Source organism: Hyalella azteca, unplaced genomic scaffold, assembly GCF_000764305.2.
Source record: "Hyalella azteca isolate HAZT.00-mixed unplaced genomic scaffold, Hazt_2.0.2 contig1289, whole genome shotgun sequence".
NCBI classification, from domain to species: domain Eukaryota; kingdom Metazoa; phylum Arthropoda; class Malacostraca; order Amphipoda; family Hyalellidae; genus Hyalella; species Hyalella azteca.
Window position 1 is genome coordinate 159,212 of NW_025931612.1, and position 16,640 is coordinate 175,851.

General features: G+C 39.8%; 1 protein-coding gene across 2 annotated transcripts in view; it reads right to left on the reverse strand.

Annotated features, from left to right (window-relative positions):
* Positions 1-10,815, reverse strand: part of LOC108674076 (rho-associated protein kinase 2) — a 41,575-nt gene extending 30,760 nt beyond the window's left edge. For both annotated transcript variants that reach the window (XM_018161976.2, XM_047881991.1), the window contains exon 1: positions 10,476-10,815. The gene's annotated coding sequence lies outside the window, so the exon portion shown is untranslated. The remainder of the gene's footprint in view (positions 1-10,475) is intronic.
* Between the last annotated feature and the right edge of the window lie 5,825 nt (positions 10,816-16,640).

Consider the following 16,640-nt stretch of genomic DNA (forward strand, 5'->3'; position numbering starts at 1 on the left):
CACTGGTATTATTATGAATTCAATAGTATGAATAGTTTGCCTCATGGAGTTGAACTTTGCAAAAATTTTCAACTCCCGCTTTCTCTCCATTGCTTCTGCATGTTCATCTGCTGCTTGCTCAAACGCCTTCCTCTTCTGGATTTTCTGGGCCTTTGCATTCTGCTCTTTCTCTTCTGCCAAATAATTATTGTAGGCTGTTTTGGCACTGCCAGCTGCAAGCAGCATCTTCTTGGTGATGGTCATCTTGCCCAGGCCACCATGTGAAACATGATGAACCACAGCATGCAGCAGGGTTGGCATTGATAAAATCAAACTGATTAAATCATACGATTTTTTTTATAAAAAATAACGATTTATTTAATTTTTTTATTTTTTCATACATTTAAAAATATTGAGCCATTTTGAGTGGCAGTCCTTAATTTATTTTGAGCTATTGTTATTCATGGTTTAGTATAAATGTACTACGGTATGACAAATTGGAATATAAACTTGTTGCCTTTTATGTGTATTAGGTTTCAATGAATTGTATGTTTTTGGTACAGAGGCATCAAGTGTTGAAATACATTGTACATAGCTAGCAGCTTAGCTACCTAATTCTTATAAGGCTATAAGTAGGTAGTCTTTAACTATTTGACTATTTGTTATATATTGATAGCAATACAGCAATCCCTTGATTAGCACGGTTTTGAATACCGCGGTTTTGATTACCGCGGAAAAAAAATTTGCGACCTACCCTTAATCTACGCGGTGCCAGTTTTGATTAGCGCGACTTTTTTTTCACAACACATCATTTTCCCGCTACTGCTCATTTTAATCAAACTATATAATTTTCCTTGATAAATTACCGTCATAATTATGGACAAAAAGGGAACGCTTAAACGTAAAAATATCACTTTGGAGACTAAGCTTGAAATAATTAAGCGTTTTGATAATGGTGAAACGAAAACGAAGATTGGTGAAGACCTAGGGTTTCCCGAGTCAACAATACGCACGGGAAACAGTACGTTAATTCATTCACATTTTTTTTATTTATTTCCCCTATTATTTAGAAAAAAAATATGATGAATTTTAGTGGAAAAAAAATTATTATGTAACTTTGCTATTTTTGAGGATTCATTATAATTATTCCCATATATTCTTAAGTTTGATTAGCGCGGTTTTGCTTAACACGGTAAAACTCGGGGATTTATTAACCGCGTTAATCAAGGGATTGCTGTATACAATTTAAATGTGTTAGCTAGCTTATACATGGTGAGGCTGAACCAATTGGGCAGTTTTGAGGCAAAATAAAAGAGTAATGGAGGTACATAAAGAAGAAAGTTCATTTTCCTTGAGGTTAGCATATCATACCATTTAAAATACTTATGTTATAAAAACAATATCAGGAAGATGGTGTCCATTAGCTGCATCACACTGTTGGAGTTGCTCTTGGAACTTGGAAGTTTCCTACAGCATGTTCACACATATGGCGAGGTATGGCCATAACCTCTGCTGCAATAATCCGTTCCCTCAGCTGTGGTAGAGTGTGAGGGCAACTTCTGAATACCCTCTCACCATCTTCCAGATATTTTTTTTGAAACATACGTATTCTAAATGGTATGTTATGCTAACCTTGAGGAAAATAAACATTCTTCTTTATGTACCTATATTACTCTTTTATTTTGCCTCAAAACTGCTCAATTGGTTCTGCCCCACCCTGTATATTGAGAGGTTGAGATTGTATTGACCTTTTAGGCAATTAGAAAGATTTTCCACCCTAATACGAGTATTCTAATTAAAATATTTAATTTTAATCTTTAAATATGTGAATTTAAATCTAGAAACAAAACAATTACAATTATAAGACTATATATAAAATAATTAAATGCAGTGAATGGATATAAAATATTTGAATTGTGCACATTTTCATTTCAAACGGTGTTAGATTTTCTCATAACTTACGTCTCGTTTCAAGTTGTATGAGGTTTGTTTGGTTATCGTTTAGTTTATGTTTAGTATTGCTTTATTGGTCTGAATTAAATGGGAACAGTGCAGTCAGTCAGTCACTCAGTCACTACTAGTCGGTGTGTATAGGGGGTATAGTCTGGTAGATTTATAAGACATAAAACTAGTAGATCTATTGATATTGCTGTGCACTGTGCCATCAGCTACCTTTCTGTTATGTGACTCTTCAATGTTTAGAAGATCCTCATTCCTGAAGTATTCTTGTATATTGAAGACAGTTAAATGGTCAATATTTAGCTCATTACCTTGCTCCATACAAACTTTGGTAATACTTTAGTAATAGTGCATCCAAAAAAAGGGGCATTTTTTTTAATTATATGTTTTTTGGGGTGTAGATTAAGAATCTGAAATCCGTTTTTGGCAGTTGGCATTGGAAATTTTTAATGGAACCTGTTCCTAAATCCTAACTGGATGGTTGGACCTAACCTGCAAGGTTTTGTTGATTGGCTAGGTTTTTCCGGCCGCCACACAGACTCCTAACAGAAAAAACCTATTGGCTAGGTTTTTCCAGCTGCCAGACGGACTCCAAACATAGAAAAAACCTAGCCAATCAACGAAAACCTTGCAGGTTAGGTCCAGGTTCCATTAAAAATTTCTGATGCCGACCGCCAAAAACGGATTTCACATTCTTAATCTACACCCCAAAAAACATAATTAAAATAAAACACCCTTTTTTTTGGATGAACTTAATCTAAAGTAATACCCAAACTTTATACTTAAAGGATTCCTAATATATTCACAGACTTATTTAAAAGTCTCAAACCATAATATTCTTTCTACACAAACAGTTTATCATTTGGTAGAGCAAGGCCAACTATCAACTTTGACATGTTTTTCAATGTTCTCACTGGGTGACGTCTGACGTGCACTGCCTCTCTTTGGATCTCAATATTTTCCCGCCAGTCGCCAGACGGCCCAGACCTAGTGTAATCGTGTTTTGGAAATAGTATGGCGTGCAATAGTATTACGTCACTATTTCAGTATTTCAGCCATCAACAAATGCGTGGAACTAAGACAAAGCTTAATATAAAAGAAAAAAGTTGAGAAGTGTCGGTATTACCCACGATATTGGAATATACCGCGTTTATTACCTAATCACCAGGTCTCATACAGTGGCAATAGTCGTTGGAATTTCAACGACTTTCGCTGAAGTTATCGACCAATTTTTTTACTTTACAACGACTTTCGAGCTAAAATAATAGGTCATTTATCTTTTTCAACAACTGCCAACTAATGGGACTCTTCCACAATAAACTTCTGACGACTGCCAACAAGCGACTTAGCGAGACCTGACAAGATACGACTGCGGTACTGACTAAAACCCGGACCCCAACAGCGCATTACGAGCGGCGGATGTAAAATGTTCAGCCCCGGGACAACGCAACCATCATATGTATTGAAGCTTGCAGAAATAATCGGACAGATTACGCCAGTGTTTTTTTCCACTTTGAAGCTAGAATCGAACTTTCTTGGGGAAATTTTCTGCATGTTATATTTTTATTTTAACCTTGACATGTAAGAGCTTGTAGATGTGCAATATATTGCGGTGTTTTTATGCATGATATTCATGCATTTTAACCGATTACGTACATCTGAAAATTTGTATGCAAAATATTACGATGTTTGTGTGCATGAAATTCACGCACTTCAACTTAATACGCACAACTGACAGTCTGTATATGATATATATGAATATATCATAAGGCCTGTATTCATGTTATGCGTGCGCTCCAACACTACTTATACATCTGAAAGCTTGCATGTAATATATTACAATGCCTGTATTCACGATACTCGTGCACTTTAACAATACGTACATCTGAAAGTTTGTAAGCAATGAAATCTGAGTTCGATGAAACTTCATAAGACCTAACAGTGATGTTCAGCTAGTAAAATTTTTTCCATTTCATCTTCATTCCTGAGTTATACAGAAATTTGAGCCAAAATTTGCAGTGACCAAGAAATTTCTTTCAAACTACTGAACAGATTCGAACAAAACTTTGAATATACATTCCTAACCTTCCAATGGTTATGTTTAGCTTGTGACAATTTTTGGGGTTTTAACTTCCTTTTCAAGTTTTTTCCATTTATCTTCATTCGTGAGGTACATCGCAATTCGGGCCGAAATTTGCAGTGAACAAGAAATTTCTTCTAAACTACTGAATAGATTTTAATGAGACTTTGAATACACAATCCTAACCTCTCAGTTAGTGAAAATAGTTTTCCGGATAGTGAGCGGAGAAGGTTCCAGTGTTTTGCCTGGTGAGTTCGCCTGTTGCACGAGGCGAGATGCGTCCGCCAGGTGTTCCTGGCATGGGCTTGTATGGAAGTGGAGATCATCAAACTCAGCCTTGAGACTAGCCACCGGCTGCCTCAAGATGGCCCCAATCGCCCATCTCCACTGTGAGACCGGCGTCCTCCCCCTGTCCGCCCACCTGGACCTGGCCTGTGCGCAATTTCTAGCCAGCGCCCTCCAGCCTACTCATGCTTCTTTTAGCATCGTCTCCGCTCCCCCCGGAGACCGCCCCATGAAGGCTTCAGTCAGGACAAGATTCGGCCACCTTGTGGCGCCTTTCCTGACTGACGACAGGATGCCCGGCGGTGCCTACGGAGAAGCAAAACACTCACTCTGAGGGGAGATAGCCGCCTGTGTATCCGCGACGGCCGGTAGCAACGCTATCCTTTCAACCCCACCACCACCGATTGCTGCAGAAGAGGCTTTGCTCCCTCGTCCTTACCGCTCAGCGCTATCCCAGCTACGCTCGGGATACTGCAGCTCCCTTGCGTCCTACACCCACAGGGTCGGACGCTCCCTTAGCGCCGCTTGCCCGGAGTGCGGGGATCCCCTCCAATCCGTCCAGCACCTCTTTGCCTGCCCCGCCTTCCCCACGTCCCTCAGCATCTCATCTTTGTGGGACAACCCTGTGGAGGCGGCAACGTTCCTGGTCACCCTCCCTGCTTTCGCCAATCTTCCCCCTCTTCCAGCGCCTCCCCTCCGACCACCACCAGAGCCTCCGCCCATGCGAGCGTGACGTTTTTTGGCGCAAGAGACAACAACAACAACAGGTTATGATGTGTTATGTTGTTATACTGCACAATGTTATAATGTGGTATGTTGTTAATTGTTATACTGTGCTATGTTATGATGTGTTATGTTGTTATAATGTGCCATGTTGTTAATAATATAATAAAGTTTGTAATAGAACGCACTAGATCGTAATAGAACGCACTAGATCGCATTAGAAGGCACTAGATCGTAATAGAACGCACTAGATCGTAATAGAACGCACTAGATTGCATTAGAAGGCACTAGATCATAATAGAACGAACTATATCGCAATAGAACGTACTGGATCGCATTAGAAGGCCCTAAATCGCCTTAAAATGCATTAGTATGCACTAAAATGCTCAAAACCAGATGAGGACGTACGTCGGGACAAACCAGATCACCCAGATGCGGACGTACGGTACGTCGGGACAAGCCAGATCACCCAGATGCCACACTCAGGATGATGTATGTTTTCGGTGAATTTTCCCGTTGCAGTTTACAATTACCGTACGTTCCGTTGTTGCCGGGAGGCTTTTGTGGCTTGTGTAGCACAGCCTATCTGTGCTTATTTATCCTTGTTATTTGCCTCCGGCCTTGCTTTTACCTCACCTCAATGTCTTTGTCCTCTTCTGTTTCAGTCTCTGTTACAGATATTCATTAACTATAAGCTGAGACCAATGAATGATACTCAGCTGTGTAACAGAGCGGTCTGACAGTCCTGATCACTCGTGCTTAGCCATGCTGGTTAGTGAATGTTCACCCTTGTATATATATATGTTTTGTCTGCATTTTAATTAACTTGTGTTTCTGTAAATAAGGCATTGGTTCTTGATTTATTATGATTCTTTGATTCATTATATTTAATACTGCATTTCCTCATGATTCCTATTTTAAACAAATAGTCAACTATACTTAATAGTCTGTCATTGCATTCTCAACCGTGTTCACCTTGCAAACCCTTTTGGTTCTTTGGTTTTACTTAACTTGTTTTGATCCCATTCAATTATGACTATATCCCTTGCTTGCTTTCTTAAGGTTAACTGATAAGTCCCTTGCCGTTACTTTACCTTGCAATGCTTGATTACTAATTAATCATTTCAATCACAGCTCCTTAAATTATACATCTTTTGCTATTTTATTAATTTCATTTATTTGTTACAGCTGGCATGGTAATGTCAAGTTCACATTAACCCGGCCTGTGCTCTTCCCTTATTAGTGTTTTTTTTAGATTTCATTTAGGCCTACCGCAAATCCTACTTTGTTTATTTGATATTGTTCCTAATAAAATTTAAAACCTTAAAGCTTTCAAACATTAAATTTAGACAAGAACTAGCGCTTCCACAAATACTTATTCATTCTCGTTGTCATGGCCCTTCCTGTTATAAGAGGGGATAAATTGCAACTCGTGGTGCGCTGAGACTCACACGATAACACCGTATCCAACAAGGCGGACAACCAAAAGAGTCAGAAGTAACCCAGACATGTCTTACATTTTATTATTGTCAGTTCGACTCGCGTAGTCAATATACTGGCGTATATTGTCGACTAAAATAGTAGAACTATTTTAGCTTTCTAAAGTACGGCGCACGGCGCATTTTTTTACCAACGTAGTATGGCACACCGCGCAGCCGGCGCAGGTCGTTAAAATGACAAAATAAATTCCCGCGCACCTGGCACATCTTCCTGACCATGGCCCAGATGCAGACATACGTTGAGACAAGCCAGATGCGGATGTACGACGGGCGTGTGCACCAATAACGTTATTTTAGTTCTTTGTACGCCAGTAGAAGGGCTTGGAGCCTCGTTTATGCCGGATTAATCCGCAGAAAACGGCACCATCCTGGGAATGCCGGCATAGTGGAAAACCAGAGCTTTTTTGGAATCAGTTCATTTTTAATTTCCTCATTTACTCAAGATTTAAACCAATTTTTAAACCAAGATAATGCTGGATTGCTGGTATCCATAATACTTTAAGTACTGGTCTACTTATAGGACTCAAAAATGAACTTGAGGGAGAGTCTAAAAAACTCTCTGCTTTGTCAGATTGTCACTATGTCAGAACATAATAAACATATGCTCCTGCGCTGCATAGCTTCGTCTAGTCTGTTCTTGAAGGCGTTCATACTTGGAGCATCAACTGATCAACAGTACTATCAGGGAGACTGTTCCACATGTCGGTGACTCAAAGCGAGAAGAAATGTTGTTGCATGGATCATGGATGTGTTACAATGCAGTTTTTTAGTTTATAGCTGTGGCCCCTCCCTGGTGTTGGTTCTTGTTTCAAATTCTAGTAATCCTTCTGGAGGAATCTGGACATAGTGACAAACCAGAGATTTTTCAGAATCAGTTCATTTTTAATTTCCTAATTTTCTCAAGATTTAATCAATTTCTTATGTATGATAATGCTGGTATCCATGATACTTTACTGGTCTACTTATAGGACTCAAAAATGAACTTGAGGGAGAGTCTAAAAAACTCTTGGCAAACCAGAGCTTTTTTAGAATCAGTTCATTTTTAATTTCCTTATTTACTCAAGATTTAAACCAATTTCTTATGTATGATAATGCTGGTATCCAGGATACTTTATAGGTCTACTTATAGGACTCAAAAATGAACTTGAGGTAGAGTCTAAAAAACTCTCTGCTTTGCCACTAGCACTATGCTTGTTACTGTTACTTGTATGCTTCAATCTCAATGAGTTCCCCCAAGGCCAAGGGCCCATGCAGACATCGATAACTGAGGCTTGGAAGCTTCATAATCTTTAATCTTTCCTCATAGGACTTGCTTTTCAAGCCCGGAATTATCCTTGTTGCACGTCTTTGAACACTCTATTAAATTTCTGTCTTTTTCAAGTTTTGGTGACCACACGACGTTTCCAGTAAACACTTTAACCACTAACTTTAATATGCAAGAGATAATAATAGAGAACTGAAATTATGGGATTTTAATTCAAATTTCAAACCTTGGCTGGCCCACAAACCAACTCCTACCTAGGACTAATTCTTCTCATGGAGAGAAGAGGAGGGGGGACTGGGGAGAGGAGCGAGGGGGCGAGAAAGCCAGCTGGGTTCTTGACTCTGGACGGGACCCTCGCTAAATATACTCGAGGTATATATACTAATATAGAAGTACAAGATAGAATAGGTATATATAATAGTCCAAGATCAAGTTAAACGTGATTTATCAATGATTATTTGCCGGTTAAATTTACGCAATCAAGGGTGATAGACACTAGAGATGTTCACTCGATGAACGCACGTCAACGCAGCTGACTCTCTCTCTTGTGAGTGTAACTTGTGTGTAAGTGCGACAACTTGTCAACACTCAACAATACCGCCCCCTCCGGAGAATAAAAATAATTCCCCGAATATTTTGGTAATTATTGAAATTGCAGCAAGGAAATCTTCCAATAAAAAAATTACACCCAAGAGTTCGAGCCCTTTAAGTCCATCCATCACCTAAATAACTTTCATTTTATACCCGGTGTGTGAGAGTTGGTTCATGCGATGTGACGAGGATTTTTTTTTTTACATTTTTACAGCCTGTTTTCAATCGAAACGGATGAGCGGGTAAATTACGTCTCGGACAAATACATCGTTGGGTATTCAGAAATTTATATTCAAAAATTTATTCTAATCTGTTCATTACTTTAGAAGAAATGTCATGCGCACTGCAAATTTCGGCACGTATTGTCATATAACTCGCGAATGAAGGCAAAATCAAAAAAAATTGTCACGAGCTAAACATCACCGTTACGTTAGCCTATAATGATTATGTGTACCAAGTTTCATCGAGCTACGTCCAGTAGTTTGGGAGATATTCCATGCTCACTGAATTTGGAGTCCGGCCTAAATTTGTCCGAGCCGATGGTTTAAAAGATATTTCAGGCTCACTGCAACTTTTTGTCCATTTAGCTATATAAGTTGCGAACTTAGTTATATAAGTTAGTTAGATAGCATATAGTATCTTTGGCGTTGAGGAATAGGCCTTTTGCACATTCTTGTACTTTTCTTGACATGTTCACAGATCAAAAACTTGTTATATAAATCTAAGCATCAATGTCAAGTCCTCTGTATACATTTCTAGAATCGGTGATACTAAGCTCATGTTATTGAGTGAGATTGGAGTTGTTATTGTGACATGGTTGACAATCATTGCGAGCTTGTCTGCGAGTTCAAAATCAAAACGCAACTAATGAGCAACCCAACCATTCATAAGTCCCTGAATTCTGAACAAATTTATGAACAAACGGAACTCGCAGCAAAAATAATTATTAGCAATATGCTGAAATTACAATTAAAAAAAGTTTACGCCACTTTGTTCTCAATTGACACAAAAAACGAAAGAACATAACTTCTGCGTAATCGAACCACGCTCAATTCTTTCAGAACAAAATTGCATGAAATCTGAGGGACGCAGTATAGGCCCCTACATAGCCCTTGCCCACAATTCAATATCTATTCCTTTCCGCTCGTAATCACGCTAGAGGGCATATTAGCCTGTGTGATTAAGTGCCTAAAGCCATAGGTGTCATTTCCTTTCCTGGATATGAATCAATCAGCCAGATAACATCAAGCCACCGAAGCAACAGTCGTGGGCAAATAGCTAAACTGTTGCGTGCTTGTATTAAACACAGCCTGGCGTATTCGCGGCTTTTGAAAATAAGCGCCCGACATAACAGCGCCGTTACGTCACAGCCACTGCTTCATGGCGCTCTACTCCACAGGCTAAAGCGCAAACCGCCGTCCCTATAACGCCATGCCCCGGCTCTCCCCCACTCAAATAACAATGTTGGATAGAAAAAGTGGTCTTGGTGGATCGAAATAATATATGAACCTTCAAAATTAGAATTCCATCCTGGGGTAGAGCCATGTCAACTGTCAAATTTGACACATTTTTCGATGATCTCACCACGTGGCATGCATTGTCTCTCTTTGGATCTCAATATTTTCCCGCTAGATGGCCAAGACCTAGTGTTTTTACAGTATTTCGACACGCAAATGTATGACGTGATTGACGTCACCATTTCAACCATCAATGAACGCATGGAACTAAAACAAAGCTTAATATAAAGGAAAAACTAGAGAAGTGACGGAATTACCTACGATGTCAGAATATACCGCGTTTACCCTATCTCATTATTAACAACTAGGCCTAGTCACTAGTGTTTTCATTGTTAAGTTATCAAACTACTGAAGAAACCTATCGACTGCTGCGGACTGCATAAATCCTATCGACTATCGACTGGCATGCGGTTGTTCAACGACCAGATGACCTTGAGATAAATTTTACAACGACTCTTGTGCCACCCTATGAGACCTGGCCTAATCATATTTCACTTTCAGGTCTTTGTAAATTGCAAGTGTAATTTGTAAATAATGCAATAAAATAATACAATTGAGCAAATTATGTGTACACTCACCTATTTTAAAAATTTATCATAGATTTGAGAGTAAATTTGTTTAACCTATAGGCTATGGCCCAAGCTGAGGTCTATCTACTCAGAACTATAACAACTTGCGTGATTATGATATATCTCTCCAAAAATTCATTTAAGATATTTGAACGGCATGAACCACGGAGATAGTTACATGAAAAGCAAACAGGCATGATATTGATATCAAGTTGTCGCTAATGCTTTTAAATTTCAAGCCCAGACTGTGCAAGACATCAAAAATCTATTATATAGTAGCGTTTTTACTTTTCATTTTCCAGTTCGTCACCATAGATGCACCACTACCACAACCTGCGGGAAACAAAACAATCTTCAAGAACTTATCTTTTTCTTCGTCGCATTTTGGAAGGTGTGCCATAACAGCACTTGGATCTCTTAACAAACAATCATAAAATATTTCTGATTAAGCTACAAGAACTATTACTAAGTAATAGTATCTCTAATGCACTAATAAAAAGATGAGTACAAAATCAACTGCTAATAATGCATCAGGTAAAATATTTTGCATGAATATAATTCACTGATATACAGCGTTCATGACAAAATTGAGGTTTGTCTGATCACTTTCAAAAATTGATTTAAGTTGTAAGTGAATTCAGATGTCATACGTTCCTCGATTACACAGTGGATCTGAGAATTTCGAACATCTTTCTAGTACAATGTTCTCTCGTCGTACTCAGGTCAATTTTGGTGATCACGTAACTGCAATAACCGCAAGAGGTAGGCGATAGATGGAGTGGATCTGGCGGACGTTCAAAACAAGAGAAGCGGAACCGATGTTCACACTCTTTAGAGCCCTTGTAATACCAATTCTCGAATACTGTTGCCAGCTCTGGACCCCGTTCACACTCGGCGCAGTGCGGCAACTGGAAGGTGTCCAGCGAACCTTCACTTCCAGGATCAGAGGGATGGAAGAGTTGAACTACTGGGAGAGGTTGAGACGCCTGGGTCTGTACTCACTGCATACGAGACGGGAGAGGTATGTCATTCTGTACACGTGGAAAATGATACCGGAATGGTGCCAAACTTTGAGAGCGAGACCTTCAGGATAGAGACATATCATAACGAGAGAAGGGGGAGACAGTGCAAGATCCTCCCATTACGTAACAGATCCGCAGTCAGATTTCAATCCCTGCGGGAAGGATCACTTTCCGTGGCAGGGCCAAGGCTGTTCAACGTCCTACCAACGGAGCTAAGAGAGGGGGAGTTCACCCTGGAGACCTTCAAGAGAGAACTGGACGTTTTCCTGGGCACAATCCCAGATCGACCTCCCCTGCAACACTACCAGCGGTGAGAAGCAAGTAACAGCATCGTGCATCAGATGGCCCAAATGAGGGCGGATGAACGATAAACAGAGGCAGCGATCCATCGTGGCCTGGGACTGCTATGTCCCAAACAAGTACCAAGATTACCAAGATTACACAATGGTCCCACTTTGCATTTGGTAACCAGAGGTTAATGTTAAAACCTATGTTACCTACAGCTTAACAGATTCAACGCTCGGGGATTCGTTCTTTTTTGGCTTTTGTGACGATAAGCGTGTGGCTTTCTGTTGTGCATTATCATCCAAAGCAATATCTTTCTTTTTGAGACGGATATGCACTGAATTTCAGGAGTCTATGTATAGCAAATAATGCCTTTGAAGAGTTGTCACATCGCAATAATGCTTGCGTCCAAGTGAGTTACAGTCATTATCGCCTGAGATTCGGCTGTTTGGTTTGCTGCCATTCACAGGGATTTGTGAACTTCAAAGAAGTTTGCCACTCGAGTTGTCAAATTACAAAATATTGAAGTATTGCACGGCGGATTCGAATCCCGTAGATAGCTATACAAATTTACGATGGATAAAATCGACGACAGGCCGGACATCGTCCGATATCAAACGCTAACATCACGTCACAAATATACATATTGACACATGAGTGAAGATAAAACCTAGCAAAAACAATAATACAGATCTCGAGATTTCGTTTAAGAAAAGTATATTTGTTATGGCTGATGGAATTGGTTGCTGGTCCATGGCCTTGACAGTTGTCGAACATCGATTGTGCTCCTTTGCGGGTAAGATGTAAGCTAACTTAGCCTCAACAGAGTTTTTTTTCTAAATTCGTAACCTCGCGCCTCAAGCTTATTATATCCGATGTTCAACAGATCAGTGAAATCTTGCCCATATTTGAAGGAGTTTTTTTGTGATTTTGCTGAGAGTATATTTCAAGTTTGTATCAAACCATCGCATTCAAAATTGTCCAGCCAAGAAAACGGATGCCGGTTTGGTCCATTTCTAAAGGATAAATTGATGGTCCATTTCTAAAGGATTAATTAATGATCCATTTTTAAAGGATTAATTAAAGGACCATTTCTAAAGGATTAATTAATGTTCAAATGGTCAATTTGTAAGGATCATTTTGTGGTACATTTATAAAGGGCCAGAACGTTGCAGGTACGGGGACCAGGTACGGTAAGAGCACCATGTACGGAGACCAGGTACGGGGACCAGGTACGGGGACCAGGTACGGGGACCAGGTACGGGGACCAGGTACAGGGACCAGGTACGGGGACCAGGTACGGGGACCAGGTACGGGGACCAGGTACGGGGACCAGGTACAGGGACCAGGTACGGGGACCTGGTATGGGGCCAGGTACGGGGACCAGGTACCAGGTACATAGACCACGTACGGGGACCAGGTACCGGGACCAGGTACATAGACCAGGTACGGGGACCAGGTACGGGGACCAGGTACATAGACCAGGTACGGGGACCAGGTACGGGGACCAGGTACATAGACCAGGTACGGGGACCAGGTACGGGGACCAGGTGCAAAGACCAGGTACGGGGACCAGGTACCGGGACCAGGTACATAGACCAGGTACGGGGACCAGGTATATGGACCAGGTACTGGGACCGGGTACCGGGACCAGGTACCGGGACCAGGTACGTGGGCAGGTATGAGGACCAGGTTCAGTTCTGTTCGACGTCGGTGCCGCAGAAAAAATATGTATAATGTCGCTAGTTCGAAGTGTAAGACAAACGACGGTATTTCTGATTTGAAAGTAGACCAACGAACGAAAGATATCCCCTGATAAGGGCAATGCTAACGTTCTTAATCAGTTCTTTGGCAGTGCGTTCACAGATGAAGACTTGAACAGTATTCCGGATATTGAGGAACGCCCAGTCGGCTCTAAGTTAACAGGCTTTGAAATACCCGAAGAAGAGGTTCTCGAGCGCCTGGTCGCTCTGAATCCCAACAAGTCATGTAGATCAGACGGCTCCCACCATACATAGATTAGCTCAAAGAATTAGCAACGGTTCTGGCAGGCCCTCTGACATTATTCTTTCAAAAGACCTTCGGAAAGAAGGTCTTTTGCCGACCGATTGGAAAGAAGTCCAAGTAACACCATTGTTTAAAAAATATAACTCAGTACTCACTGCAGTGAGTGACAGAGAGCGCGTTTTCTCGTCGACGAAAACGTGAAGTCACGGACGGACAGACAAACGGACGGACATGGCGAGCACAATAGCGGCGTATCTTTTCCATAAATGAGAAAATGCGCTAAAAAGGTGACAAAAGTAGTCCCGGTAACTATCGCCCTAAATTGACAAGTGTTGTTTGTAAAGTAATGGAATCTGTTGTGTGGGATCGATTGATTTCTCATTTGACTGTTAATAATCTCCTACCAGACTGTCAACATGGCTTTATTACCGGTTTATCCTGCACCAGTATTCTCTTGTCTCCTTTGAATGAATGGTCTCGCCTGCTGGACGAAAGGGAGTTAGGGAATCCAGTAATCGTCAGGGTTGCCAGAGATAGGACAGCATCTACAATTCCTTTGCAGAAGTAGGAACTACGCATTATAACTATACATATATTGTTTTCCACCGCTTTATTCCATTTATTTAAGAGATAAATTTTCGACAGATAAGCAATGTCATTCTGACAGTTTACTAGGGCTACAGAATAGCCAGCAGGCGCTCAGAGCTAGCTAACTCATATATTTTTGAGTTTCGCTGCTGTACCTGCACTATTGTTTCAGTCCTTCCTGCTATACGCATTGTTCCCATCAATAAGAAAAACACAAGAAATTTAATATAGCATTTGTCGTCCTCGGAACATATCAAATGTTCAGGCTATGCACTAAACATAGAATTTTGAGCTCTGCACCGCATGAGACATATTCGTTGTACTCGCATTCATTACATTTGATATTGATTACTCCGCAACTTAGAAATCCTAGGTTAATTTAATTAACTGTCATTACAATGTCAATGCTCATCTATAACAATTCCAATCATGAATTTCAGTTGAAGTAACTGAAATCAATGAACACAATGAAAATTTTAATCGAATAAATTTACAGTTGATTGTTTGGGTCGTCAGGGGGCTATATTTAGTAGGAATAAATAATTGTCAAGGAATTGTTCATTAATTTCTATTTCATTATTTTTCACTTTCATGACATTGCTTCTTTCTTGGGAAATGGAGATTGACCTCAAACGTATTGGTCGTGCAAGTTATTTAATTGAAAGTGAATATCACAAACTTGAATAGTTTGAGGCATGACAGCAGAAATCAAATTTGTTTTATAACTGCTAAAACAATACATAATAATGAATAGAAGCAGGCCAACAGGCCTGACCAAAGCTGTCACAAATTTAGGATATTGACGGTATTTTGTCGAACATGTTGTTTCTCATTATCCTGTAAAGACGAATCTGGGGAGAGAGAAGATAACAATGGCCGAGAACAGCGCTGCTCAGACATCTGGCGTTGAACTTAACGTTGTTTGGCCGAATCAACGTTAATTCAACGCTGTTAACACGTCATTGCTAGATTAGGAAGCTGCATGCCCGCCATCATCCGATATTATCGGTCGCGCAAACGATGCCATAACATGGCGCCACTCGATCGACAATTCTACGGACTCGCCAGCGGACTCGCCTGCGGACTCGCTCAACTGGGCCACTCATAATTCCTTAAATACTTAACGGATCTGTATGAATTTTGGAATATGAGTATTAATTATCGATACGCTGCCGCAGGAATTATTACAGATTTTTACATGGATTATTTTTTAATTAAAACCAATAAATTTATTTTTTAAGCAACTGGGCCACTCATAATTCCTTCAATATTTAAGGGATCTCTATGAATTTTGGAATATGAGTATTAATTATCGATACGCTGCCGCAGGAATTATTACAGATTTTTACATGAATTATTTTTTAATTAAAACCAATAAACGTATTTTTTAGGCAACTGGGCCACTCATAATTCCTTCAATATTTAAGGGATCTCTATGAATTTTGAAATGTGAGTATTAATTATCGATACGCTACCGCAGGAATTATTATAGATTTTTGCATGAATTATTTCCTAACCTAACCTAACTTAACCTAACCTAACCTAATAATAAGTCATGTAAAAATCTGTAATAATTCCAGCGGCAGCGTATCGATAATTAATGCTCACATTCCAAAATTCATGCAGATCCGTTAAGTACTGAAGGAATTATGAGTGGCCCAGTTGCTTAAAAAATACGTTTATTGGTTTTAATTAAAAAATAATTCATGTAAAAATCTGTAATAATTCCTTAATTTTTTTGCCTCAAATAATGTTGTATCGAAAAACTGGTCTAGGTGTAGCGAAAATAATATATGAACTGTAAATTTTAGAATTCCATCCTGAACCAGTTTCATATGTAGGATAATGCAGGTATCCAGGATACTTTACTGGTCTACCTATAGGACTCAAAAATGAACTTGAGGGAGAGTCTAAAAAACTCTCTGCTTTGCTACTATGGCGTAAAGGTTCCATGCAGTCTGGTGAGGAAATTATGGCAGATGGAAATGGTTTACGTAAGCTCCCAAACATGGTGCAATTACATATCAATTTTAAATTACCTTAGTAATTTGAGTTTTGTGAACGCCGACCTTAAATTAGAGGAGCGGCTCGCAGCCTCCTACATTTTTAAATAATCTCCTTAGATTTTTTATTTAATGATAGTAATTAATTAATGACTACTTCCCAATACTTATTTAGATGTCAATAAATAGCTTTGTTTTAATTGGCTTCTAATCTGTAAGGGAGCTGAAAATTAACTTTCAACAAGCTAAATGAAATCAAACGATGAAAA